The 26,995-nt window shown below is 41.7% G+C and overlaps 1 long non-coding RNA gene across 1 annotated transcript; it reads left to right on the forward strand.

The window, feature by feature from the left end:
- The first annotated feature begins 2,694 nt into the window (after nucleotides 1-2,694).
- LOC123790325 (uncharacterized) lies at nucleotides 2,695-20,354 on the forward strand. The gene is made up of 4 exons (XR_006779065.2): nucleotides 2,695-4,789; nucleotides 4,914-4,957; nucleotides 6,274-6,355; nucleotides 19,672-20,354. It is a non-coding gene; the product is annotated as an uncharacterized LOC123790325 (long non-coding RNA).
- Nucleotides 20,355-26,995: the final 6,641 nt, after the last annotated feature.

Genomic DNA, 26,995 nt, shown 5'->3' on the forward strand with positions numbered 1-26,995 from the left:
TTAGCTCCTTTCAACCACATGGGTGTTTGTGACTAGCGAGGTGACTTCTGGGACTCTAGATAGCTTCAGGATGGGGCCGGGTAGCCAGAGGAACCAATCATGTGGTTAGAGGGTTGGAACTTTGAGCACCCTCCCTGACCCTTGGGTAGAGAGAAGGGCTGGAGGTTCAGTTCAATCACCAGTGGCCACTGATGTAATCAATCATGCCTACTTAATGAAACCTCCATAGAAACTCCTGAACAAAAGGATTCAGAGAGCTTCTGGGTTGGTGAATGCATCCGGGTGCTGGGAGGGGGGTGTGCCCAAAGAGGGCATAGAAGGTCCATGCCCTTCCCTCCATACCTGGCCCTATGCATCTCTTCCATTTGGCTGTTCCTGAGTTGTATCCTTCATAATACACTGGTAATAGTAAGTAAAGAGATTGCCTGAGTTCTGTGAATCATTCTAGTGAATTCTTGAACCTGAGGAGGGGGTTGTGGGAATCTCCATTTTACAGCACGTTGGTTAGAAGTGACTGAGCCCTTTAACTTGCAGGATCTGATGCTAACTCCTGGTAGTGAGTGTCAGAATTGACTTGAATTACAGGATACTCAGTTGGTGTCTCGAGAGTTGGAGAATTGGTTGGTGTGAGAAAAACCCTTGATCACTTTGATGTCAGAAGTATGGTGAGTAAAAGCAGCTCAGCACCTATTGAAAAACAAATTGTTCTTCACTTTAAAATACTTCAAAAAGAAGGTAAAGAAAACAAATTCCCAATCAAAATCCCCACTAGCATAGAAACTGGAAAAAGTTTTCATTTTCAATGACTTAGTGGTAGTGAGAGAAAAGCCACTGATAGCTGACTTTCTCTATCCAATATCACATCAGAGATAATCATGTGAAATTACTGCAGTCATGTTGTTTCCCAAAAATGTGAGCATAAGCACGTCTTTGGATTTCAGATGTGCTGGAGTTGAACTGCTGTGTCCTTTGCTATAGAATCCAGGAGAGGTCCCTCTCCTCTTCTCCCTCCTTCCACTGAATGTTGCCAGTAACATGGGACATGTTGCACACTGTTCTATCCTATCCTGTCTGGTGTTCATACCCCCTGTGATGCAGCATCTGAAGGAGAGAGAAAGCATTCAGGGAATCATGAATCTGGTTCTCATTCCACACCAGAGAGGGGACTGCACAGGAGAGTAGAAATGTTGGGGTCCATGGGGCAAGTGGCCAAGTCATCCTAGAGATTTCTTATCAAGGACTTGGATGAAGATAGAAAGGGTTTGCTCATTAACCAGTAGATGAAAAAGATAGGAAGAATGACCAATATGGTGAGTGACAGAAATCAGATCTTGACTGGATGGAGGCCAAGTCTGAAATCCAATGAGGCAAAGGCTAAGGGAGTAAAGTAATGTCTAAAATACCAAGGGCATAGACACAAAATGGGGAAGGAAGGACTTGGTCAGTGTGGTTATAATCTGGGGTTTTAGCCAACTGTGAATGCATTCTGAGTCAACAGTGGTATGTGGGATGCAGGGAAACCTGTGATCTTGGGCAGTGTTCTTAGAGGCATGATGGCTACAGTGAGGGAGCTGATAGGCTCTCTCTGTTGTGGTCTGGTCACCCTGGAGCATCCTACTCAGGTCAGGACCCCCACTGACAACTTCACAGACAGATGGAGCATGTGAGAAGAGGGCCCCAACAGAGGAACTAGAGGTCATACCAGTGAGAAGGAAAGAAATCAGACTTTTTTTGATCCAAAAAATAGAAGGGTTATTGTATTCATCTTAAAGGATTTGTGGGACTGACCTGTGAAAGAGAGATTTGACTTGTTCTGGGTGGTCTAATGCAGGGGTTAGCAAACTAAGGTCTGTTGCCAGCTTTTATAAGTAAAATTTTATTGGAAACAGCCATACCCATTCCTTTATATATTGTCTATAGCTCCTTTTGTGCTCCAATAACAGGGTTAGATGGTTCCCAAAGAAATTGTGTGGTCCACAAAGCCTACTTACTATCTGGTCCTTTAAAAAAAGTGTGCTGACCTCTGTATGGGAATAGGGCCTTGTTTGGAGGATTTGATGGTGAACACTGTAAGGATGCGATTTTTACACAGTGAAAGGAAGAGAATTTAAGGTATTAATTGAAGGTGAGAATTGAGTTACCTTCTTGGTGGTATTGATTTATAGGTGATTAAGCATTAGTGGGTGTTTGGACTTGAGTGGCTCTTGACCCCTTTCCAGTTTTGGAAGGGTCTGATTTACTGCCTTGTGACATTACTTAAATTACTCTGGGTTTATTTTCTGACATATTTCAAATATGTCTCACCTCTACCATTCCCTATACCACTCACTCTCCTTGTGCACAGGACCCACATCTCACTCTACTCCTAGCTCCTGATATGACTAAGGTAAGTCGGCCCTAAACTCTCCAAGTGTGTTTATAATGGAAGTTCCAAGAGGGCTTCCTCTTAGGAGAGTTTCACCTGCAAGGATGTCCAAAAGCAGGCATTTCAAAGGGAGTATTATATCAAAAATCTAGGGATGTGGCATTGATTAGAAGTAGTAAAGGCCTTGGAGCCAGACAGTCTTGGGTTTGAATATCATTTCTATTACAGTCTTAGAAAAGTTCCCTTCCTCCCTCCCTCCCTCCCTCCCTCCCTCCCTCCCTCCCTCCCTCCCTCCCTCCCTCCCTCCCTTCCTTCCTTCCTTCCTTCCTTCCTTCCTTCCTTCCTTCCTTCCTTCCATTGAATGTGTACTGAATACCTGATTTGGGCCAGGCATTACTTAAGGCACTCTCAATGTATCAGTGAACAAAGGAGTAAAAACTTCTGCCACTATGTCATTTAGAGTCTTTTGGAGAAGACAGAAAATAAACAGTAAACAAGATAAATATGGAAATAATACCATATGTTAGAAGGTGATAAGTGGTCTGCCAGAATAAAAAGCAGGGAAGGGTAAGGATATTTGGGAGCTGGGGCTTGCAGTCTTGGTCATAACAGGGCTCACTGAGAAAGTGAAATTTAATGAAAGGCTAGAAGGAGGTGAAAGAATCACCATCCAGACCTCCAGAGAGGGTCAAGTTCCTATGGTGGGAGTGTCCCTGGTGTGTTGAGGGAGGAGTGAGGAGGCTGGAGTGGAGTGGCAGGAGGGAGAGCAGTGGGGAGGAGATCAGAGAAGTAATGGGGTGGGAAAGAAGATAGGAAGAAGATCGGCTAGGACCTTTGGAGAGACTTTGTCTTTACTTGGAGGGACATGGAAAGCCATTGCAGGAATTTGTCTCTTGAACAAAGGAGTGCCTGGAACTGACTTTTGATTTAAAAGGCTCCTCTGGTTGCCAGTTGAGATTGGACTATAGAGGCATGTATTTGTTTTCTGTGGCTCCCCCAGCATATGGCCATGCACTGGTGCCTTAAAACAAGAACTCATTCTCTGACAGTTCTGGAGGTTGGAAGTCTTGAAATCAAGGTGTTGGTGGGGTTGCCTTTCTTCCAGGGTTCCAGGAGAGTATCTGTTTTTTAGCTTCCAGTTCTTGGTGGCTCCAGGCGATCCTTGGCTTGTGGCTGCATAACTCCAATCTCTGTGTCTTCACATGGCCTCTTCTCTTCTCTTTTCTCTCCTCTCCTCCCCCTCTCCTCCCCTTCTTTTCCCTTCCCTTCCTTTCTTTTCTCTTCCCTCTCTCTCTCTCTCAAATCTCCCTCTCCCTTAATCTTATAAAGACACCTGCCATTGGATTTCGGGCCTACCTACATAAATCCAGGATGACCTTATGCAAAGATCCTTAACTCACCTGCAAAGACACCTTTTCTATGTAAGGGTCCATTCACAGGTCCTGGGGATTAGGACATACCTGTTGTGGGAACATCCAATGCACTGCAGAGGGCAAGGGCAGAAGCAGGGAGACTGGATAGAAGGCTTTTGCAGCAATCCATGCAGGGGATGCTAATGGCTTGGCCAGAGTGGTACCAGGGGAAATGGTGAAAAGCCAGAAACATTTGATGACAGATGGGATGTCGGTGTGGAGGAGAAGAGTCAGGATGATATCGGGTTTCTCACATTTGCAAATTTGAAAGAACAGAGTCACCTTCCACTGGGTTGGGAAAGGCTGGTGGTAGAACAGGTGTTCTTTTGTTTTGGTTTGTTTTGGTTGCTTGGTTGATTAGCTGTTTTAATTTTGGTGGGGGTGCAGATCCAGAGTTGAGTTTTTGACATATAAGTTTTAAGTGTGTTGGACATTCATGTGGCGATATTAAGCAGACAGTGGTATTTACAAATCGGGAACTGAGGGGAGACCTCCAGACTGGGGATATGAATTTGGGGTCTGTTGGTGTATGGAGGACATCTAAAGCCATGAGGTGAAGTTTCTTAACCTCAAGGAATAAGGATCCAACTCTGTGGGAAATGGTGTGGAATCAAATTTGTCTGTGAAGGATGACTTTATAGTCCATGGGATGAGACAGTCAAGTCCTGTTATTGCCAGACCGGCAGCATTGGCATCACCTGGGAGCATGGTAGAACTGTAGACTCTCGCCCCCCACCCTGACCCGCTGAATCAGAACCTGCATTTTAAAAGATTCCAGGAGATTTGAATGCACATGAGGTCTGAGACACGCTGGTCTCATCAGTGGAATAACTGACCTCATTTGAGGTGTTTCTGGCATCGTTTAATTTGGATTAAAAAATCAGGAAACATTCTAAAGCAAAGGGCCTATCTTTTGTTCTAGGGACATTTGAGCACCTTCATTGGTACATTTTGTATCTCCCCACCTCCTCGCCATGGTCCAGCAAGTTGCATCAGCTTCAGAGGAAAGCAGGTGTGTGGGGACAGACCTGGGCGTTGAGAAGTGATCCTGCTTGTTCACCTACTTCCTTGGTACCAGTCCGTTCATGGCAAGGATTCCTTGTATTAATTCTTCTCTTTTCCATCTCCCCACACAGCAGTTACAAACTTGTCAGCCCTTAAGGATCTGGGGGTCCCTCAGGTGAGCACAGTAATTTTCTTAAAGGATAAGATGTGATTTCTTGAAAACTCTTAAAACATGTATTTTAGAAAGCAAATTTACCCTCCCTCCCCCTACCCCCCCCCCCAATCAGTGAGGTATATGCCAGAATAATGTGTAAATCCTTGTGTGTGTGAATGGACTTGTTTCAGATGCTCTCTTTTGAGAGCCTGGCTCATAGCCTGAGGACAAAGGTGCTGAAATAATTCATTTTAACGCATGATTTAAGAAATCCACTTTCAAGTATTTGATTTATGGGGGTTTTAAAAATAGGTATGTCTTGCTTTATGTAGTAGATGGATTTCAGACGACTTGTCCTTAACTATAACTTGTAGAAACCAAGTTGTATTTCTCCCATTCCCCTTTGTGATCATTTCAGAGAGACTTTGCCCTCTTTGCTGAGTAAGGTATAAACACAACACATCCTAGCATGGGAATAAGGTGACTACCTGTCTCTATTTGCCCATGACTGAGGGATTTCTCAAGATGAGGCCCCCCCCCCCTTTTTTAAAAATAGACTTTACTTTTTTAGAGCAGCTTTAATTTCACAGACAGCATAATTCAGCAGAAAGTACAGAGAGTTCCAATATACTTCCTGCCCCCACACATCCACAGCCTCCCGCATTTTCAGCAGCCCTCCCCAGAGTGGTGCATTCATTACAACTGATGAACCTCCAGCGACGAATCATTATCAGTACCAGAGATGATGTTTGTATTAGGGCTCACTCTGGTGTTGTATGTTCTATGGGTTTGGACAAGTATGACATGTGTCCAAAATTATAGTATCACCCAGAATAGCTTTAGTGCCCTCAGCCCGTCCTCTGTGCTCCATCAAGTCATCCCTCCTTCCCCACAACCCTGGCAACACTGATATTTTTACTGTCTTCCTCATTCTGCCTTTTCCAGAATGTCTGAGAGTTGGAATCTCACACTGTGTAGCCTTTTCAGATTGGCTTCTTTCACTTAGTAATGTGCACTTAAGGTTCTTCCATGTCTTTTCATGGCCCGATAGCTCAGTTCTTTTTAGCGCTGAATCATATTCTGTGGTCTGGATGGACCACGTTTTATTTTCCCATTCACCTACCGAAGGACATCTTCGCTGCTTCCACGTGTGGGCAGTTACGAATAAATCTGCCATCAACGTCCCTGTGCAGGCTTCATGTGGATGAAGTTTTCAGCTCTTTCGGTTAATCCCTAAGAGTGCAGTTGCTGGATCATATGCGAAGAGTATCTTTATTTTTGTGAGAAACTGCCATCTTGTCTTCCAAAGTGACCGTACCATTTCACATTCCCACCAGCAATGGATGAGAGTTCCTGTTACTCCACATCCACGCCAGGCTTTGGTGTCGACAGTGTTCGGGATTTTGGATATTCTAACAGGTGTGTAATGGTATTTCACTGCATTAACTTACAATTCCCTAGTGACACATGACGGGGAGCCTCTTTTTGTATGTTGAATTGCTATCTAGATATCTTTTTGGGTGAGGTGTCTGTTCAGGTCTTTGCCTGAACTTTTAAATGTTTGTTCTCTTACTGTTGAGTTTGGAGAGTTCTTTTTATATTTTGGATGACAGTCCTTTATCAGATGTATCTTTCACCTATATTTTCTACTTTCCATTGACGTATAAGGTGATTATTGATGTAGATGGATTAATAGCTACCATATTTGTTTTCTATTTGTTGCTTTTGTTCTTTATTCCTGTTTTTGCCTCCTACTCTTTTTTTCTGCCTCTAGTTTTAATTGAGCATTTTATAGGATTCCATTTTCTCTCCTTTTTAGCCTATCAGTTATACTTCTCTTTTTTTTACTGGTTTTAGTATTTATCCTAGTGTTTGTAATATATGTTTATAACTAATCTAAGTCCACTTTCCAATAATACTACACTGCTTCGTGAATAGTGCTAGTACTTTGCAGTAACAAAATATTTCTGTATCTTCCTTTCTATCCCTTGTATCACTGCTGTCATGCATTTCACTTATATGTAAAATTATCATTGTTGAATAATATTCAATATAATCATTGAATATTATTATTTTGAGTAAGTTCTTATCTGTTAGATCAATAAAGAATAAGAAAAATAAAAGTTTTTAATTTTACTTTCACTTATTACTTCTCTAGTGCTCTTCCTCTCTTCAAGTAGACCCAAGGTTCAGGGCACCTGGGTGTCTCAGTTGGTTGAGCTTCTGCCTTTGGCTCAGGTCAAGAGCCTGGGCTCCTGGGTTCTTGGGATCAAGCCCTGCACCTGGCTCCCTGCTCAGCAGGGAGTCTGCTTCTCCCTCTGCCCTCCCTGCCCCCCCCCCAGCTCATGCTTTCTCTCTCTCATAAATAAATACAATCTTTTAAAAAAAGAAGAGTAGGCCCAAGTTTCTGGCCTGTATCCTTTCCCCTCTTTCTGAAGACCTTCTTTTAACATTTCTTGCAAGGAAGGTCTACTACTGGTAAATTCTGTTTTTTTTCTCTAGGTAGTCTTTATTTTCCCCTTACTTTTGAAGAATAATTTTGTAGGAAATAGAATTCTAGGTTGTTGTTGTTTTTTTCTCTCAACACTAAATATTTCACCCCATTCTCTTCTTGTTTAAATGGTTTCTGTGGAGAAGTCAGATTTAATTCTTACCTTGGTTCCTCTACAGGTAAGGCGTTTCATTTCTTCTGGCTTCTTTCAAGATTTTTTCAAGAATATCTTTGATATTCTTCAGCTTGAAGATGGTATAGTTTTTTGGGCATTTTTCATGCTTGATGGTCTCCGAGCTTCCTGAATTTGAGGCAAATTCTTGGTCATTATTGCTTCACATCCTCCCTCTGTCCTGTCCTCTCTTTTCCTTTTGGTATTCCCCGTTCCATGTATGTTCTACTTTCTGGAGTTGTCCTACAGTTCTTGGCTATTCTGTTCTATTTTTTTTTTCCAGTCTTTTTTTGTCTTTGCTTTTTTAGTTTTGGAAGTTTCCATTGACATATCCCCAAGCTCAGAGATTCTTTCCTTAGCCATATCCAGTCTAGTAACAAGTCCTTAAAAGGGATTCTTTATTTCTGGTACAGTGTTTTTGATCTCTAGCATTTCGTTTTGATTCTTTCTTAGAATTTCCATTTCTCTGCTTACATTACCCATCTGTTCTTGCATGTCTTTTTCCATTAGAACCCTTAGCATATAATCATAGTTTAAATAAATTCCTGATGTGATAATTCCAACATTCCTGCCTATCTGACTCTGGTTCTAATACTTGTTCAGTCTCTTCAAACTGCGTTTTCTACATTTTAGTACGCCTTATAATTTTTTTCCTGATAGCCAGACATGATACACTGGGTCAAAGGAACTGTGATAAATACCTGTTTAGTGGTTTAGTGGTAAGGTGGAGGGGGAGTCCTACAGTTCCATCTATGATTAGGCCACAATATTTTAGTGAGCCTGCATCCCTGGACTGTGAACTTTACAGTGTTTCTTAGAATACCCACCCCCCTCGCCCCCCACTTCTGTGGGGCAGACTGGCCAGAGACGTTTGAGTTGTGTATTTCCCTTCCTCCATGTGGAAGTCTGGAGTAGACTGTTGCTAGGTATTTTTCTCCCCCAGTCCCACTGGGCTCTGATAAAACCCCAATAGTTTAGGTTCTAGTGAATTAGTAGGTTCTAGTGAACTAGTTTCTCTTGTGGGCAGGCCTTGTTGAGAAGAACAGAGTGCTCCGGTGTATTTCAATTTTTTTTTCTTACTCCCTTGCTAGAAGCATGGGGGCATTTTTCGTCCATCTTCACTGTGAGAACCTGTTCTGTCTCCCAGAAGCAAAACTCACAAGCATGTGAGGACCTCCTATGACGGGTGCCCCCTGGAGTTTTTAACTCTCAGATCTGTCCAGGGCGAACCCTCAATAATCCATCAATTATAGTTCAGGTTTTCCTATCCTTGCATTGGTCCAGGCGGGGCTTTCTCTTCTCTTTCAGTAGGTTGTGATTTTCTGTATCTGCCTGGCTGTCTCTTCAATGTTGAGAATAGTGGTTTGCTCTGTGACCTCACTTCTCTGAGGTGATTTTTCAGTTCGTTCAGATTTTTACTTGTTGTTAGGACAAAGGGACAACTTCCAACTCCTTACACGACAGACCAGCAGGTGGAAGTCAGATGAGGGCCTTATGATTTTAAAATGAGTACCGTTCTGGGCAAACCAGGATGGTTGGTCAGCCAACTTGGGAGCCAAGAGATCTGGGATCTTGTTCTGGCTGTGGTGAATGCCCTTGGGCATGACGTTCGATGTTTTGGGGCCTCAGGTTCCTCTCATGTGGAATGAGAGAGGGTGCAGTGTGGACTTCCTTCCAGTTACTTTTTCATTTCACACAATCTGATTTCTTTGTGCTGGGTGTTCTTAAGGCAAGGCATTTCTGGACTTAAACTAATGGAGTCTCCTTGCTGGGAGATGAAGCCAAAATTCTCTTGTTAACCATCCTTTTTTTTTTGGACTCAGGCTAATCTTGGTTTGGAAGACACAGTAACACGTCAGTTTTAAAAAAGGCCTTCCCTGCTGCTTTCACCCGTTATGATGTTTGTCACACAGCAGGGAGTTTTCTCCCTTTGACACCATCTATTTGAAAACAGAACATTCAGAACTTGTTAAGGATGGACTTAGGATCTTCTTTCCCTTTTGGTTGAATTTCTCTGAAAGTGTCCAGAGTAGAAGTAGGAGTGAGGTGGAGGCGTGCTGTGAGGCCTGGCCCCATCTATGAGCCTAGGACACCATTCTGATAGGATGGCCTTCTTTCCAAACACTTTCAGTTCCTGCTTCTCCAGTTATTCCATGGTCCTTGATTTGCCCGGCAACATAATCAGAAACATTAAGCACATCATCATCTTCCAAAGTCCTCAGCAGAGAAATAGCTAAGACAGTTTTTATGAAATTGTAATGTGCCCACTTGAACACAAACCCTAATTTCCTGAAGTCTAGCTCTAGTTTGAAGAATTGCCTGATTTATTTTAAAATTGAATTTTGCTGTCAGAGAAGCTGCCAATACTTACTGCCAGCGTTGTTATTTTTCTTTACATATTTTAGCCTTAGCTCTTGAGTATAAAAAGCTCTCTCCCTCCTTCCCTTCCGAGAGTTGAGTTTCAACTGCGTGACCAGATTGTACAATTTTACACGGGTTTAAGGCTTCGTAGGGAAGTGGAAGGTGCTGCTAACTCATTGTTTCTTCTTGCAAATGATAGATTTTCTAGTGGCAAATAGACACAGGGAGAGGTTAAACGATTCTAAAAAGTAAAAAGAGCCTTAAGAGATCTCTTGCTCCAGCTCTCTGTCCATTGGCAGGATGGTATTCAAGACATTCTGACAGAAAAGGGGGTGTCACATTTGGGAATCATTTCATCTTCAAGAGGGTCTTGTCGATGGTCTTTAATTTCAAGCCAGTTCAGTCAACAACCGTGGAGGACAACATTTATGTAATAGGTATGGTTTCAAGTACTTGGCATATAGCAGTGTGACTAAATAAGCGGGTGAATAAATAAGAAAATCAGGGATATGTACCATAAAGAAAATGAAATAGGGACACGTGTAGTGTTGCTGAGGGGCTGATACAACTTGAGAGAGAGTGGGCGAGGAAGGGTTGGTTAGCTAAGTGGTAATAATTTAAGATGAGATCTTGATGATGGTCATTTAGGTTCTATCCTGTAGACACCTGGGAACCAGCAAAGCTTTCTCAGTTGGGTGACCACAATACACTGTCGTCCGCAATCCATTACCACACCTAGATAAGTGTACATGTCTTATTTTCTTAAAAGAAACCTTTCGGAGTAACTGTCATTTCCAGTTTACACATAAGAACACTGAGATTCTGAAGCCCTCAGTGTCCTTATGCCTCAGGAGACCTACAGTTTCTTATTCATTTTGATTTCAAACATTGAGATCCCTTTTCCTTTGCTCATTCCTTTCCTCTGTTCGAGGTCATACAGATAGTTAAAGGAAGTGGCTTTTTCCTACATGTTGGCTGTTTGACCTTGGGTCAGCCATCTTTGGGACCAGTTTCCCATCTGCAGATGGATAAGGTGCCCTTAAGAGACCTCACAGACTTCAAGTATTCTGAGTTTGAAATTTGTATTTATGTGCCCCTTTTAGGCCCTCCAGAAGCAGGATGTCTAAACGGGGCCTTCTGGCTCACTTTATGAGGTGTCTTCTCCAGTGGGTGATGGTAAAATGGGAGGCCATTTCTTCTCCTGTGGGCCTGAAGGGAGAATTGCCGAATGCTCTGAAGTCCTTGCTGAAGTCCTGCTAGCCTAATTTGGAGTGTTTGTCTTTTTGGTGACCACACATTCTATCTCGTCCTTGTAATAAATAGGTACCCACACTTTATGTCTCCCCTTGCTACCATTGTCATTATCATGGGCTTAACACTGACCTATTAGGTTGTTTATCAAAGGTGATGAGTAAAAAAATTCTTTGTTCATTACTCAGAAAGTAGGTCAAACATAGAAGAATCTGCTATCGTGTTATTTAATCTTCAGATATTAACGCCCATCTATTTTGCAACCTCCCCTAGGGAGTCTGCAATGAGAAGAATGTTTTATAGCTTGCAATGTGTGTTTGATGATCTCTGCTTCATTAAATTGGAAGAGAATCCATCATTTGTTCTTCTAATAGATGCTTGAACAACACACCATCTATTAGCACTTTTTGCTAGAGTTTCTCTTCAAGACACCTAAGTAGTCAGAGAGAGATCAAGGCTTCCAAGCTCTGTTTTAGCCTTTCCCCACTCAAATACCCTGAAGATTTCTGGGACTGTTTGCAGTAGGTGTGAGAAGACTCACCCCTCTGCCACAGAACGTTGGCTCTGCCTCAGGAGACTCATAACTTCTATGCTTCTTTCCCTTTTTTGGGGGGGGGGCGTGGTTTGGTGATGACTTAATTTTTTTTTACTGAGATAAAATGCATGTAACATAATATTTAGCATGTAACCATTTTTAAGTGTACAGTTTCTTGGTATTAAATACATTCCTATCGTGCAGCCACCATGACTGTCCATCTCCAGAACATTCTTCATCTTTTGAATCTGAAACGCTCCACCCATTACACAGTAACTCCCCTTTCCCCTTCCCTCCAGCGCCTAGCAGCCATCATTCTACTTTCTGTCTCTACTGTAACCGAACCAAACAGGAGTTCGTTCGCCTGATGTGCAACAAACCAACAAAAATTGATACTGAGCTTTTGCAGTGAGGAAAGATGGGCTATCTATTGGTGTGGTGCCACACAGGAGAAGAAAGAGCTAGTGCTAGAAAGTCCCAAACTCCCCAGTGGCTTGCAAGTGAGGGTTTTTAGGTGCAAAATTTGGTGCAGGGGTCTCCTGAGAAGGTGGATACCATTGATTCGAGGCCTATAAGGTTGTGTTAGCAGATGTTACTTGATCCTTTCTGGTGCTCCTTTGGTCCCCTGGAGGTCTGTTTGATCTCAAGATAGTTGGAATCCCAAAAATATTTTTATTTTTAATGTTAGAGATTTCATTAGTTACATCTGGTGATTATACCTTTAGGGTAATGTTGATTAACTACTTGCCCTACAGGTTCCGTTGAATGATAAGCAAGCATCCATATCCCTTGAGCCTAGGTCTACATGGTCCTTGGCTTGTCCTGTTGAGTCTGGGGGTGATATGACTTGTAATGTTTATTATTCATCTGAACTGACAAGGTGGATGCCAGCTTCACTATAATTTTGACTGTTCTAGGTGCCTCATATAAGTGCGATCATACAGTATTTGTCTTTTAATGACTGACTCATTTCAATTAACACAATGTTACTAAGTTTCATCCACAATGTAGCATATATCAGAATTTCCTTCCTTTTTATTTATTTTATTTTTTTATTTTTTTAAGATTTTATTTATTTATTCGACAGAGATAGAGACAGCCAGCAAGAGAGGGAACACAAGCAGGGGGAGTGGGAGAGGAAGAAGCAGGCTCATAGCAGAGGAGCCTGATGTGGGGCTCGATCCCATAACGCCGGGATCACGCCCTGAGCTGAAGGCAGAGGCTTAACCACTGTGCCACCCAGGCGCCCCAAGAATTTCCTTCCTTTTTAAGGCTGAATAATATTCCATTGTATGGATATATCCCATTTTGTTTATCCATTCAGCTGTCAATGGACACTTTGGTTGCTTCCATCTTTTGGCTATTGTGAATGATGTCACTCTGAACATGGGTGTATAAGTATCTGTCTGAGTCCCTGCTTTCAACTTTTTATTTTTCCAGAAGTGGATTTGCTAGGTCATAGGATACTTGTATTTTTAATCTTTCGGGGAGCCACCATCCTGTTTTTCATAGTGACTGCACCATTTTCCTGAATTTATATACAATTATTTTTATCATTTCAATTATAGTGATACGTAATTCATTATGTATTCAAACATTTTATAGAAAAATTTTCTCTACCTTAAAATATTCTTTGTAACTTTCCTTTTTATCTTTGTCAGATCTTCCTTTGGAGCTATCCATGACTTGTCTTTTGTTTCTGTATCCAACATCCAAATCGTGAAGAAATGGCGTCAACTCTGTCTTCAAAATATATTCAGAATCCTAATTTACTTCTTACCACTTGTACTCACCTGCCTTGACTGTCTGTTCTCCCCACAGCCGCCAGAACAATCCTTCTAAAACTTAATCAGATCACGTCACTCCTCACTTGAAACACTTCTAAGGTTTTTCCCATTTCATAAAATCCACAAACCTTGCAAAGTCCTCAGGATCCTGCCCATCCCTCTGAACTCACCTCCTCTTCCTCCCTTAGCTCCTCCTGCAGACGTACTGGCCTTCCTGCTATTCTTTGAACACACAGGTGCGCCATTCCTCTGTATCTTAGCACTAAATGGATCTTCTCCTTGGAGCAACCCCACTTCCACCACCCACTTGACAGTAGCTGTGAGATTTGTTCCTCCTTTTCTTTCTTTCTTTCTTTCTTTCTTTCTTTCTTTCTTTCTTTCTTTCTTTCTTTCTTTCTTTCTTTCTTTCTTTCTCTTTCTTTCTTTCTTTCTTTCTTTCTTTCTTTCTTTCTTTCTTTCTTTCTTTCTTTCTTTCTTTCTTTCTCTTTCTTTGATCTTTATTTATTCATTTGACAGAGATAGAGACCAGTGAGAGAGGGAACACAAGCAGGGGGAGTGGGAGAGGAAGAAGCAGGCTTCCAGCGGAGGAGCCTGATGTGGGGCTCGATCCCGGAACGCCGGGATCACGTCCTGAGCCGAAGGCAGACGCTTAACGACTGAGCCACCCAGGCGCCCCTTATTCCTCCTTTTCTTACTCTGCTCACATGTCACCTTCTCAAAAGGACTTTCTGGATGACCCTGTTTAAACATTTAAACCAGCACCTTCCCATTCTCTCCTTGTTCTCTTACTTTGCTTTATTTTCTTCATAGTCTTTATTTCCACTGTCACATTTGCCTGTCTTCTACTTCTACCAGAATGTAAGCTCCATGAGTAATATAACCTTGTCTGTTTTGTTAATTCTGTATCACAGAACCATATAAAGGACCTGGCATACATAGGTATTCCTATATAGTTGTTCTTCAATGCATGCTTGTATCTGCATTTTCACATAGTAGTGATAAATGCTTGAAGGATAAGGCTACGAAGTCGAATTTCCCTATTTCTTTTCTTTTGAAGATTTTATTTTTTAATTTTTTTTGAGAGAGAGCTTGAGCAGGGGTGGAGGAGGGGCAGAGAGAGAAGCAGGCTCCCCACTGAGCAAGAAGCCCGATGAGTGACTCGATCCAATCCCAGGACCCTGAGATCATGACCTGAGCCAAAGGCAGACGCTTAACTGACTGAGCCACCCAGGCGCCCAAATTTCCCTATTTCTAAAATGGGTTCTATTTTAATTACTTTGGGCACTTGACTTAACCTGAGCCTCAGTTTCCTCATCTGAAAAATGGGGATGAATAAGAATACCTATTTTATAGAATTGTAGAGGCGGATTCAATGATACAATTCATGAGATGTGCCATTCATAGTAAATGATCAAACAAAGTTATTTTGTTGTAATTGATATTATTCTTTTGGTTTCTTCTCTCTGCCCCCGCCACTTTTTTGTTCGATTTATTTCATGTACAAAATAGTGAATATCACTTTTTAGGGGTACACGATCTCCCTCCTAATGATCTATGCCCCTTGGCTTGGCCATTCCCCAGGTGGATGGTTCTAGATTTTTTTTCTTCATTATAAATAGTGTTGTGGTGAGCCCCTTTAACATATGCTGGAAATTCGTACTTTTTATTTATCATTACTGCTTGGGAGACAGTCTTTTATTTGGGTTGCAGGGTGAAAGACATGGAGGTGGTTGTCAGGGGTTTTCTATGTTGCAGACGCAGCACTCTCAGCCCCTCACTAGAGATACTAGCTCAACACAGGTGTTTCTGCTTCTGCCTCTTCTGGGTAAACTGGAGGGTGATCAAAGACAAGAGTTTCTGTGGAGGAACACGACACATTGGAAAGGGAGGGACTTTTTGCCTAGCTGAATCAGGGTTAGAATAATGATGCCGATCTTCCTTGCTGAGGGGTTTCAGTCCAGTAGTCTAACCTCTTGGTTTCCTTGTTTCACCAAGGAGACTAAAATGACGGACCTCAAAGCACTGTTGCAGCGTTGGACACACAGCTAGAAGTATGTCTAGTACTGGCACGTAGTAGCTACACAGATGTTTGCTGCTGATATTGCTGTTGTGCCTGGTTTACAGGCAGGTGGTCTCTATCCTATAGCAGGTTGGCTCATGGAGGAAGGTGGGTAAAATGCTAAGCTTGAATGATAACATTGTCACTTGACTTGATCAAAACACTATGGCGGAAAAAGCCCCTTTTCTCTTTTAGCGTAACCCTTCCTTACATGGCCCAAGAGGTGGAGCCTATGTTTTTAGGTACCTTTCCCAAGATTGCTGAGCTTTTTGGGGGCTGGCATGAAAACACAAGTCATGGCAACCTGGCTGCTTCTCTTGTTAGAATAAACAAACTGAGGGCTTCAGAGGGGAGGGGGGTGGGGGATTGGGATAGGCCAGTGATGGGTATTAAGGAGGGCACATATTGTATGGAGCACTGGGTGTTATATGCAAATAATGAATCATGGAACACTACATCAAAAACTGAGGATGTACTGTATGGTGACTAACATATCATAATAAAAAATTAAAAAAAAAAAAAGAATAAACTTCCAAATTTAACCCCAGAATGACCACGGAAGGCTTTTTTCCCCCAGCTTGCCCCACCCCCTTTTCCATTTATTTTAGAGCTTAGGGAAAATTCAAAGTCTGAGTTACAGAGGTTTCAAATGTGTGACACTTGGGGAAAGGGGTAGGTGGAACACTTGATTGCTCTGGGAAGAGGTGAGATTTGTACATGTTGTTGAGGTGTGAGATGAGAGGGAAGACCAGGAAAGTGAGAGAGGGTAATTAGAAGAATTACAAAGACAGGATTATTTATAATGGTATAATAGCAAGTGAATATAGAGATAGATCTGGGTGCTGAGATTTCAAGTAAAAGATTTTTTTTTTTTTGGCTTAGAAATCTTTATTTTAAATTGTTTATTACATTAGTAAATATTAAAAGCCCAACTAAATCTGGCTTTAGGAAGGAAGCAAGGGAGGAAGGTAGGAAGGAGAGAAGGAAGGTGTTGACGAAAGTATTTGTTTGCTCGGTCTGTCTCTCTTAGCTCTGCTTTTCTGCCTTTTTTTTTTTTAAAGATTTTATTTATTTATTTGACAGAGAGAGACAGCCAGCAAGAGAGGGAACACAAGCAGGGGGAGTGGGAGAGGAAGAAGCAGACTCCCAGCAGAGGAGCCTGATGTGGGGCTCGATCCCAGAACGCTGGGATCATGCCCTGAGCTCAAGGCAGACGCTTAATGACTGCGCCACCCAGGCGCCCCTGCTTTTCTGCCTTTTGGCCTCATTCAGGATCTCTTCCAAGATAACCTTCCAAGAAGGTGGGCACCCCTGACTCTGGGCTTACCTCAAATCGTCTTTAGTGTCATCTATGAAAGAACGAGCCCTTCTCTTTCCTAGTCATTCAAATAAAAGCCCTAGAATAGAGCTCCGTTGGCCAGGCTGGGGTCATGTGCCCTTCCTGAACCTTCCTAAACTGTGGCCAGGGGAATTATATGCTATTGGGGCAGGCTGGGGTCACCTAGGCTGTGGCACCCATCCTCCTGGATCATATTGGCCGAGAGTAGGGAGGAGGTGGTGTCTCAAGGAAAATCAGGGCATATTTACAGAGGAAAGAGAAAAGAATCCTGGGCAGGCAAAAGCCACAGGCTTCTGCTCCATTTATTATGTGCTAATGTTTACTCACTTGAACATTTCCTCTGTGCAAGTGAAAGGGTGCTCCATGAATGGCTTGTGTCAGGTGAAACACCCAACCTTCATAGGAATATAATTATAATGTATCACCTTTTATAATTTTCCTACAGCCTTTGTGCACACCACAAATAGTGGAATTGTACATGACTATCGAATTTGAGTTCAATAAAGGATTTGTACCACCTGAATTACACCTCTATACACAAGATAGGATACATTAACTTAATTACTGTTGGGCTCAATAACATAGGCCATTGCCCTGGGAATTTATCTTGTGTTGTACTCAGAGAGAGAAACTGGTCATCATTTCTAAAGGCAGTCAATTTCCAATTATCCATGTTAATGGAAGAACACAGCATGTGGAAACTCTAAATATAGTTTCTGTTTGGTTTAAGGAGTGGACATAATTTTTTATTTTTCTACCTGAGTTACTTGTTTTGCTTGGACTTAGGTAACACTAGGAAGTATTTGCATTATCTGGGTCTATACTTTTTTTTTTCTTTTGGTTTATAAAACATGAACTGCATTTTATTTTTTGATGTTTATTTTTTAACTTTTCATTTTGAACTAACTTTAGACTTATAGGAGAGTTTCAAAAATAGTACAGAGAACTTTCTCATATCCGTTACCTAGCTTACCTTAATGATGACATCATACAGAGCCACAGTACAAAACCAGGAAACTAACACTGGCACAATACTATGAATCAACTATAGACTTAATCTGAATTTCACCAGTGTTCCACTGTTGTCCCCTTTCTACTCCAGAATCCCAGAGGTGGTTGTTATTTGTCTTTAGTCTCCAATAACCTTGAACAGTTCTTCAGTTTTTCTTATTTTTCATGATCTTGCACTTCTGAAGAATACTGATCAATTATTTTGTAGGATATCCCTCAGTTTGGGTTTGTCTGATGTTTTCTCATGTTTGGAATGGGGTTATGCATTTTTTTTTTTTTTGGCAAGAATGCCAAAGGAACTAGTTATGTTCTTCTTGTGCATCATATCAAGAGGTCATACATCATGGTGTTAATATATTGTCTCATTACTGGTGATGTTGACTTTCATCGCTTGCTCAAAGTGGTTTCTGCTGGGTTTCTGCACTGTAAAGTTACTATCTTCCTTTTGTAATCCTTCTTTTTGCAGGATACTTGGAGACTAATTATGTCCTGTTCCTTTTCAAATTTCAACCTATTCATTTCACAACCCATTGGTAGATCTTGTCTGCGACAATGATTACGGTGGTGTTTGACTAATAGTGATTTTTTACTTCCTTCTTTCCTCCTACATTTATTAATTGGAATTCTACTGTAAGGAAGAACTGTCCATCCTTACAATTTATTTATTCATTCATTCGTTCCTTCGTTCATTCATTATACCAGTATGGACTCTTGGACATCTATATTATTATTCTACGGTTTAAATCCAATACAGCAATTATTTATTCTGTTTCCAGAATTTTTCCAGCTTTGGCCATTATTAGGTGCTCCTCCAGGTTGGATCCTGTTCTTTTTGACAAGCTCACATCTTTTTGAGCACTTTCTTACTTTCTGGCTACAAAATGTGCCAAGCTCATCTTATTTTCCCTGCTATAGCCTAGCAATCAATCACTTCTCAAGGAGCCCTGGTTACTTTTATTAGAGAATAGTATTTAGAAACCAAGACCTGGGCACTAGGTATGTTCATTGCTACTGGGGTGTGGTTGTTCTAGACTCTTACAGTAGCTAGGGCTAGGAAACGTGTGTGTGTGTGTGTGTGTGTGTGTGTGTGTGTGTGTACTAATGCATGCACGTGCATACATCTGTATTTCTTGCAAAACAGGCTGATGAATGTATTGGCCTTGGTGACAGAGATGAAGGCTATTCATAGTTCCAACAACATGGGTTCCCTTTCTCTAAGGGAAATTTAGCTGCTGCTAAGTCAGTTTAGCTACTGTGACGGCTGAATGTTGACCCACCAGAAACAGAAATGATTGCTGAACCTTGCATTTCAGATCTCTTCCAACTTGGAATGGGCAATGTTTCATTCTGACTGGGACTGATAGATATTCTGCATTCAGATTTGCCTTTCCAGCATGCCTTGGCTCAGCCAGCACCACTAGCAGATATAAGGATCAAATCAGTGTTTGATGTACTGACGTGGAGTACCACATACCATGACCTTGGATCAGGGAACTATTTTATAGAAAAGGAGGTGTGGCAGTGAGCATATAACCATGGGATCCACTGATCCTTTTGTATACTACACCATCCTGAAGCTGCTGGCCTGATTAAGGATTGTAGCAACCTCTTAAAGGTGTAGCTCAAGTATTAATTTAGAGGTGATATTCTGCAAGGATGGGGCAACATTCTTTAGATTGAGTATATGTCTTAAACCAAATGCCATTCTATGGTTCTATGTCCTCAACAGACAGGATACATGGGTCTGAGAATCCAGGATGGTAAGAAGGAGCATCCCTGTTCATCATCACTCTCATTGACCCATCTGGAGAATTTGCACACTTCCTATTTGCAACTCGAGATCCTATGTCCCAAATGGAGGATGCTTCCACTACGGTGCACGGTAGGTGTTCCACTAAACTTAAACTAGGCTGCTGTCTTGTCACTTTGGGCTCCCCATCTCACACCGGGAGACTAAGCACAAAATGGAGCAATTGATCCTCATCATCATGAGGAGGTATGTGGTGGTGGTGGTAAGGAGAAATCCATTTTGCGTCACATGATCCCCTGAGGTCCCTTGGCACTTCCATGGCCAATCACAGCTTTAAATGGGCAAGGATAGCAGTTACAGCCTGGTAAAGGCACGGTGATCTGGGGCTCAGACTGTTCATGGATAAGGGTCTGGGTTACCCTACCAGGCAAGTCACCTAGGTTAGCAGAAGGGCTAGCCAAAGGGAGGGGAAGGACAATCATCAGTCATAACTTCAAGACCAAGTGCAGCAACAATTAAGTAACCCTTCTCTTGTGTGATTTCCCAGAGAGTATAACCTATCAGAATCCTGGAGAAGTTGTCGGGGGATGGGGTGAATTTAACACGAGGAACAAGTGAGTGTCAGTGGCCCTTCTTCTCAGGAGACTTACCCTTTTTTTTTTCTTTTTTTCAGTCACCTTAAAAAAAATTTAAATTCAAGTTAGTTAACATACAGTGTAGTATTGGTCTCAGGAATAGAATTGAGTGATTCATCGCTTATATACAATGCCCAGTGCTCATCCCATCAAGCACCCTCCTTAATACTCATCACCCATTTTGCCCATTCCCCCACCCACCTCCCGTCCAGCAACCCTCAGTTTGTTCTCTATATTTAAGAGTCTCTTATGGTTTGACTCCCTGTCTGCTTTTTTTTTTTTTTTTTTTTTGAGAGAGAGAGAGAGAGAACCTTGCAGGGGGAGGGGCAGAGAGAGAGAGAGAGAGAGAGAGAGGGAGTCTTAAGCAGGCTCTACTCCCGGTGTGGAGCCTGACAGTGGGATTGATCTCACAACCTGAGATCATGACCTGAGCTGAAATCAAGAGTTGGATGCTTAACCAACTGAGCCATATATATGTTGTATACATACAATATATATATACACATATAATATATATATATATATATATATATATGTATTGTATGTATACAACATCTTCTTTATCCATTCATCAGTCGATGGACATTTTGTCCCTTTCCATAATTTGGCTATTATTGATAGTGCTGCTATAAACATTGGGGTGCATGTACCCCTTTTAACCAGCATTTCATATCCTTTGGGTAAATATCTAGTAGTGCAGTTGCAGGGTCGTAGGGTAGCTCTACCTTTTAAGTTTTTGAGGAACCTCCATACTGTTTTCCAGAGTGGCTGCACCAGCTTGCGTTTCTACCAAAGCATAAGAGGTTTCCCCTTTCTCTGCATCCTTGCCAATATCTGTTGTTTCCTGAGTTGTTAATTTTAGCTGTTCTGCCCAGTGTGAGGTGGTATGTCATTGTGGTTTTGATTTGTGTTTCCCTGATTATGAATGATGGTGAGCATCTTTTTATGTGTCTGTTAGCCATCTGGATGTCTTCTTTGGAAAAGTGTCTATTCATGTCTTCTGCCCATTTCTTAATTGGATTATTTGTTTTTTGGGGGTTGAGTTTGATAAGTTCTTTATAGATTTTGGATACTAACATTTTATCTGATAGGTCATTTGCAAATATCTTCTCTCATTCCGTCGGTTGCCTTTTAGTTTTGTTGATCGTTTCATTTGCTGTGCAGAAGCTTTTTATCTTGATGAGGTCCCAGCAGTTCATTTTTGCTTTTGTTTCCTTTGCCTCTGCAGACGTGTCTATTAAGAAGTTGCTGTGGCTGAGGTCAAAGGGATTGCTGCCTGTTTTCTCCTCTTGGATTTTGATGGTTTCCTGTCTTACATTTAGGTCTTTCATCCATTCCGGATTCGTTTTTTGTGGTGTAAGAAAGTGTTCCAGTTTCATTCTGCATGTCAGGAGACTTACCCTTGGCAGAGAAGTCTGGAGAGGTTATACACCCTCATATCTCATACCTCTGCTAGTCAGCAGTCAGTGCCATGGGGAAATGAAAGACCAGTCCCTCATGGGACACCAACATGGGGGTACAACTCTGTTCCAAAGCTGCCATGGGTCCAGGCTAAAGCTGTTCTCTAGTAGGGACCACACCCATGCGTGGCTTTCTTCCCCTGCACTTTCCTATTCTCTTTGCTCCCCTTCTCCCCACAGCACTCTCTCAATAAATCACTTTCTCAGGAATCCTTGCCTCAGACTGCTTCTGTGGAACCAACCTCAGATAATACTGACAGATTATTTTTATTCAGTTAATTTCATATGTTCCTGGCAGTTAGATATTTATAAATAATATAACTTAATGGCCACATATTGTTCTTTTTAAAAAAATTTATTTAAATTCAATTTAGTTAACATACAGTGTATTATTAGTTTCAGGACTAGAATTTAATGATTCATCAGTTGCATATGACACCCAGTGCTCATTCCATCATGTGCCCTCGCGCAGTTACCCCCTCCCCCCCCCACCTCCCTTCCAGCAACCTTCAGTTTGTTTCCTATAGTTAAGAGTCTCTTATGGTTTGCCTCCCTCTCTGTTTTTATCTTATTTTTCCTTCCCTTCACCTATGTTCATCAGTCTTATTTCTTAAATTCCACATGAGCGAAATCACATGGTTTTTGTCTTTCTTTGACTTATTTCGCTTAGCATAATACCCTCTTGTTCCATCCAATCATTGCAAATGGCAAGATTTCATTCTTTTTTGATGGTTGAGTATTATTCCATTATACATATATTTATATCTATCTCTATATTAATATATATATATATCTCACACCTTCTTTATCCATTCATCTGTCAGTAGACATCTAGGCTCTTTCCATAGTTTGGCTATTGCAGACATCGCTGCTATAAACACTGGAGTGCATGTGCCCCTTCCAATCACTATATTTGTATCCTTTGGAATGCCTAGTAAGTGCAGTTGCTGGGTCATAGGGTAGTTCTGTTTTTAAGTTTTTGAGGAACCTCCATACTGTTTTCCAGAGTGGCTGTACCCATTTGCATTCCCACCAGAGTGTAAGAGGGTTCCCCTTTTTCTGCGTCCTTGCCAACATTTGTTGTTTCCCGAGTTGTTAATTTTAGCCATTCTGCCCAGTGTGAGGTGGTATCTCATTGTGCTTTTAATTTGTATTTCCCGGATGCCAAGTGATGTGGAGCATGAAAACCAAAACTAGAGGCATCACAATTCTGGACTTCAAGCTGTACTGCAAAGCTGTAATCATCAATACAGTATGGTACTGGCACAAAAACAGACACATAGATCAATGGAACACAATAGAGAACCCAGAAATGGACCCTCAACTGTATGGTCAATTAATCTTACACAAAACAGGAAAGACTATCCAATGGAAAAAATATAGTCTCTTCAACAAATGGTGTTGGGAAAATTGGACAGCCACATGAGGAAGAATGAAACTGGACCACTTTCTTATACTATACACAAAAATAAAAATAAATTCAAAATAGATGAAAGACCTAAATGAGATACAGGAATCCATCAAAATCCTAGAGGAGAGAACACAGGCAGCAACCTCTTTGACCTCAGTCACAGCAACTTCTTGCTAGACACATAAAGTTCTTTCATATAAATGTAGTTTATTAACTAGTCACATTTCTAGACATTTATATTGTTTCCAAGTTTTCACTGTTATAAATAATGCCGAGAAGAACATCCATTGTTGACAAATCTTTGTACGTACTCTTAATTATCTTACTAGGTTAAATTCCTGTGGATGATTATTATCATATGGTTTCTCTCATCTATGGAACATAAGAACTAGGAAGATCGGTAGGAGAAGAAAGGGATATAGAAAGGGGGGGTAATCAAGGGGGAATGAAGCATGAGAGACTATGGACTCTGAGAAACAAACTGAGGGCTTCAGAGGGGAGGGGGGTGGGGGAATGGGATAGGCTGGTGATGGGTAGTAAGGAGGGCACGTATTGCATGGTGCACTGGGTGTTATACGCAACTAATGAATCATCAAACTTTACATCAAAAACCAGGGATGTACTGTATGGTGACTAACATAATATAATACAAAAATATTATTTTAATAAAAAAAACCGTACATGTAAAAATTATTGAAACGGTAAGTTTTATTACGCATATTTTAACAATTTCTAAAATAATTTACAAAAAAAAATTCCTGTGGATGAAGTTGAAAAGTCAAAGGTCACAAACATTTTATGACTCTCAAAATAATTATCATGAACTCCAGGAGTGTTGTACTAGTTTATGAGCCCACAGACGGTGTGGAAAGGAGACTTTCCCCCATATCTGCCAACCAGAAAATAATGAGTAAAGACAGCTTTGCAAATTTGATAGGTAGTTTGTTATTTTAATGTGCTTTATTTTGGTTACTAGGCAGTTGACTCATATAATTTGGCCATTTGTATTTCTTTGGTAAATTGTCTGTTCAAAGCCTTTGCCCATTTTCTCATTGATTTATTCTTTGCTTCACTGATTTGTTTGAATTCCCTTTGTAATGGATTCCAAGTATATGGAAATTTCCATTGTTCATGTCAAGGGTACCTCACACCTCCTCAGAGTTGAATGCTGGGGTAGAGGTGCTATAGCGTTTTAGGAGAGGAGAAACGGAGTCCTGGGGACATGCAGGAGAATATGGCATTAATTGGGCCTCATGGAGCACCTGGGTGGCTCAGTCGGTTAAGCATCCAACTCTTGGTTTTGACTCATGTCATGGGTCGTGACATGAAGCTCCATGTTGGGCTCTGTGCTCAGCACTGAGTCAGCTTGAGGGTCTTTCCCTTCCTGCTCCCTCCCCTTCTGCTCCTCCCCCTCCTTGTGCTCTCTCTCTCTCCAATAAATAAGTAAATAAAAATCTTTAAAAAACTGGGCCTCACAACTCCCAATCTAATTCTCTCTCCACTGCCTTCATTAGAAAATGAGGACTGACAAGAATTAACAGAATAGCAGCCACTCTTGGCCAATCCCCAATGATAAAGAGAAGTGAGGAGTGAGGTTCTCCTTTTTCTTATGAATACTCATTTGAAGTTAATTGAGCAGGTATGGTTCAAAGCCCTATGTGCCTATGATATTATCTTCCTCAAATTCTGACAGGTATGTGCTATCATTACCTACATACCACAGATAAGGAAATGGAAGCACAGAGGGAGTGAAAAACTTGTGGAAATCACAGTGGCGTTAAGTGATGGAGCTGAGATCCAAACCCAGGTCTCTCTAACTCTAGGGTATATGCTCCTATTATAGGATATACTATTTATGTTACACTTCCACATTGAGATATCTTTAGAAGAAGGGAAAGAACACTGCCCACAGTTCCGCCTTAACATAGCCACTGCTAGTCTGGGGTGTTTACTTGTTTTTTCTTTCCTGCTGAAGTCCTACTGGACATCCAATTCTACAACTTGATTTTTTCTTTTATTACCCTATGTGTCTCCATATTGCTTCATGGGTTTTGTAGCCATCCTTTTAATGACCTGCATAATATTCCTTTGTTGGGCACATGCTAACTTTCTAAATTTAGTGTTCTCCCACTGAAGATCTTGGGAGAGATTCTTGGGACCCCTGCTGTCTCCTCTACAGTTCTCCTTGGCTCGATGACTCCATTTTTACTTCATGCTTTGAGTGAAATGATACAAATTTAACTTTCAAATTGCCTGAGGATGTCTTTCATAGTTGTAGGACTCTGTAAATTATAGGCAAATCTGTGTGTAGCCAGGCAAATTCTTCCCAACACTTTGACTTTTAAGAAAAATCTAGTGGAGAGGAGTGTGTAAGTGATTAAAATTTTTACTCTGAGTCTCTGTTTCTCAGTTTCTAAAGGGGTGAATGCACCTGCTTGTGTGAGCTGCATATGTGAGACTTTAATAAGAAATCACACGGTAAGTTGTAAAGCATCTTATAGGAACAGCATTGACACTGACATATCATATTTATAGTGTTCCCCATGCGTAGACATTAGGCAAGTTTTACATCCCTCTTAATCCTCCTCATAGCCCTATAAAGAAGGTACACCATTATTTTCTTCATTTTACAGCAATCAGATGGGTCTAGGGGGATTAATCATCTAGTCTGAGAGTCCACAGCTCGTAGGAGGCTGAGCTGGTGCTTGAACCAGGGTTCACCAGAGCCTCCAGGCTGTGTGTAGTTAGCACAATGATGGAGGTTTGTGTCTTCCCACTGATCCATCAAGGCCTTCTGGCACTATCTTGCCTTGAGATGATGCCTTCATAGCATTGTTCATTTCTGGGGGCTTGAGCCAGTTCAGTTTTGTGTGTTGGTCTTTACTGACCCATCTATATTCCATTTGGGGAGTTTGGTAGGAAATATTTGTGGGAAGTTTGGTTTCAGTTCAAGCTAGTTGCTGAATGGTCTTAGAAATCCTTTCCAGTTAGTTCATGTTCCAGTAAGACAGTTAACGCTCGGGCTCCTCTGGGGGCTCAGCAGGCTAGTCTGGTTCATTTTATTGTGTTTCTAAGGCCCACTTGGCTCTGTGTGGCTTCTCAAGCTCCAAATTTGCTCTCTGATCTCCATTCCAGATTGAAAGATTCTTGGAGAGCTTCCTCCATGAAGAACTCCATTTCTGTGCTTAGTCTTGGGATCCTTGCTGAGCTGGGGTCCCTTTCACCAGCACTTGCTCTCTGGCGGAGCACCAAGCTGTCTGTTGACTTGGTCCTCCCTTGCCTCCACCTTTGCAAGGTGTGAACCTGCAGGATCCCCAAGCTAAAACACTTCTAACGGCAGAATTCTGGCATTGACCCTGAGAGGGAAGAAGGCCCCTGCCAGCCCACAGTGAATCTTTGTACTGTGTATTAAGGCTGAGGCCAAAACACGGGTGCTTCTCTCATCTTTAAATGAACACAAAGTTAATGAGAAAAAAAAGAGCTTAGATGGCTTTTCTGGGAGGAGAAAAGATAATTATCTTCAAGACTCTAAGGGCTTGTTGTTCAGTCCTCAGAGATGAGGCATCTTCCTATTTCCCATCTCAGAGCATAGTGTAAGGCGAAATGAGTGAGGCTGCCCCACCTCAAAGTGGAGAGATGGACTTAGAAGCCACAATGCCTGGGATCAGATCCCTTATAATCCTGAGCAAGTTACTGAAGCTCTCCAGACCCTCTTGACAGGCACTGCTTGTGAGGTAGGCATGGCATTGTTTTATTGATGCCCACTGTTTCAACTTCCCTGAAAGGGGGTGTATCTG

This window comes from Ursus americanus, chromosome 5, assembly GCF_024610735.1.
Source record: "Ursus americanus isolate L20-20 chromosome 5, mUrsAme1.1.p, whole genome shotgun sequence".
NCBI classification, from domain to species: domain Eukaryota; kingdom Metazoa; phylum Chordata; class Mammalia; order Carnivora; family Ursidae; genus Ursus; species Ursus americanus.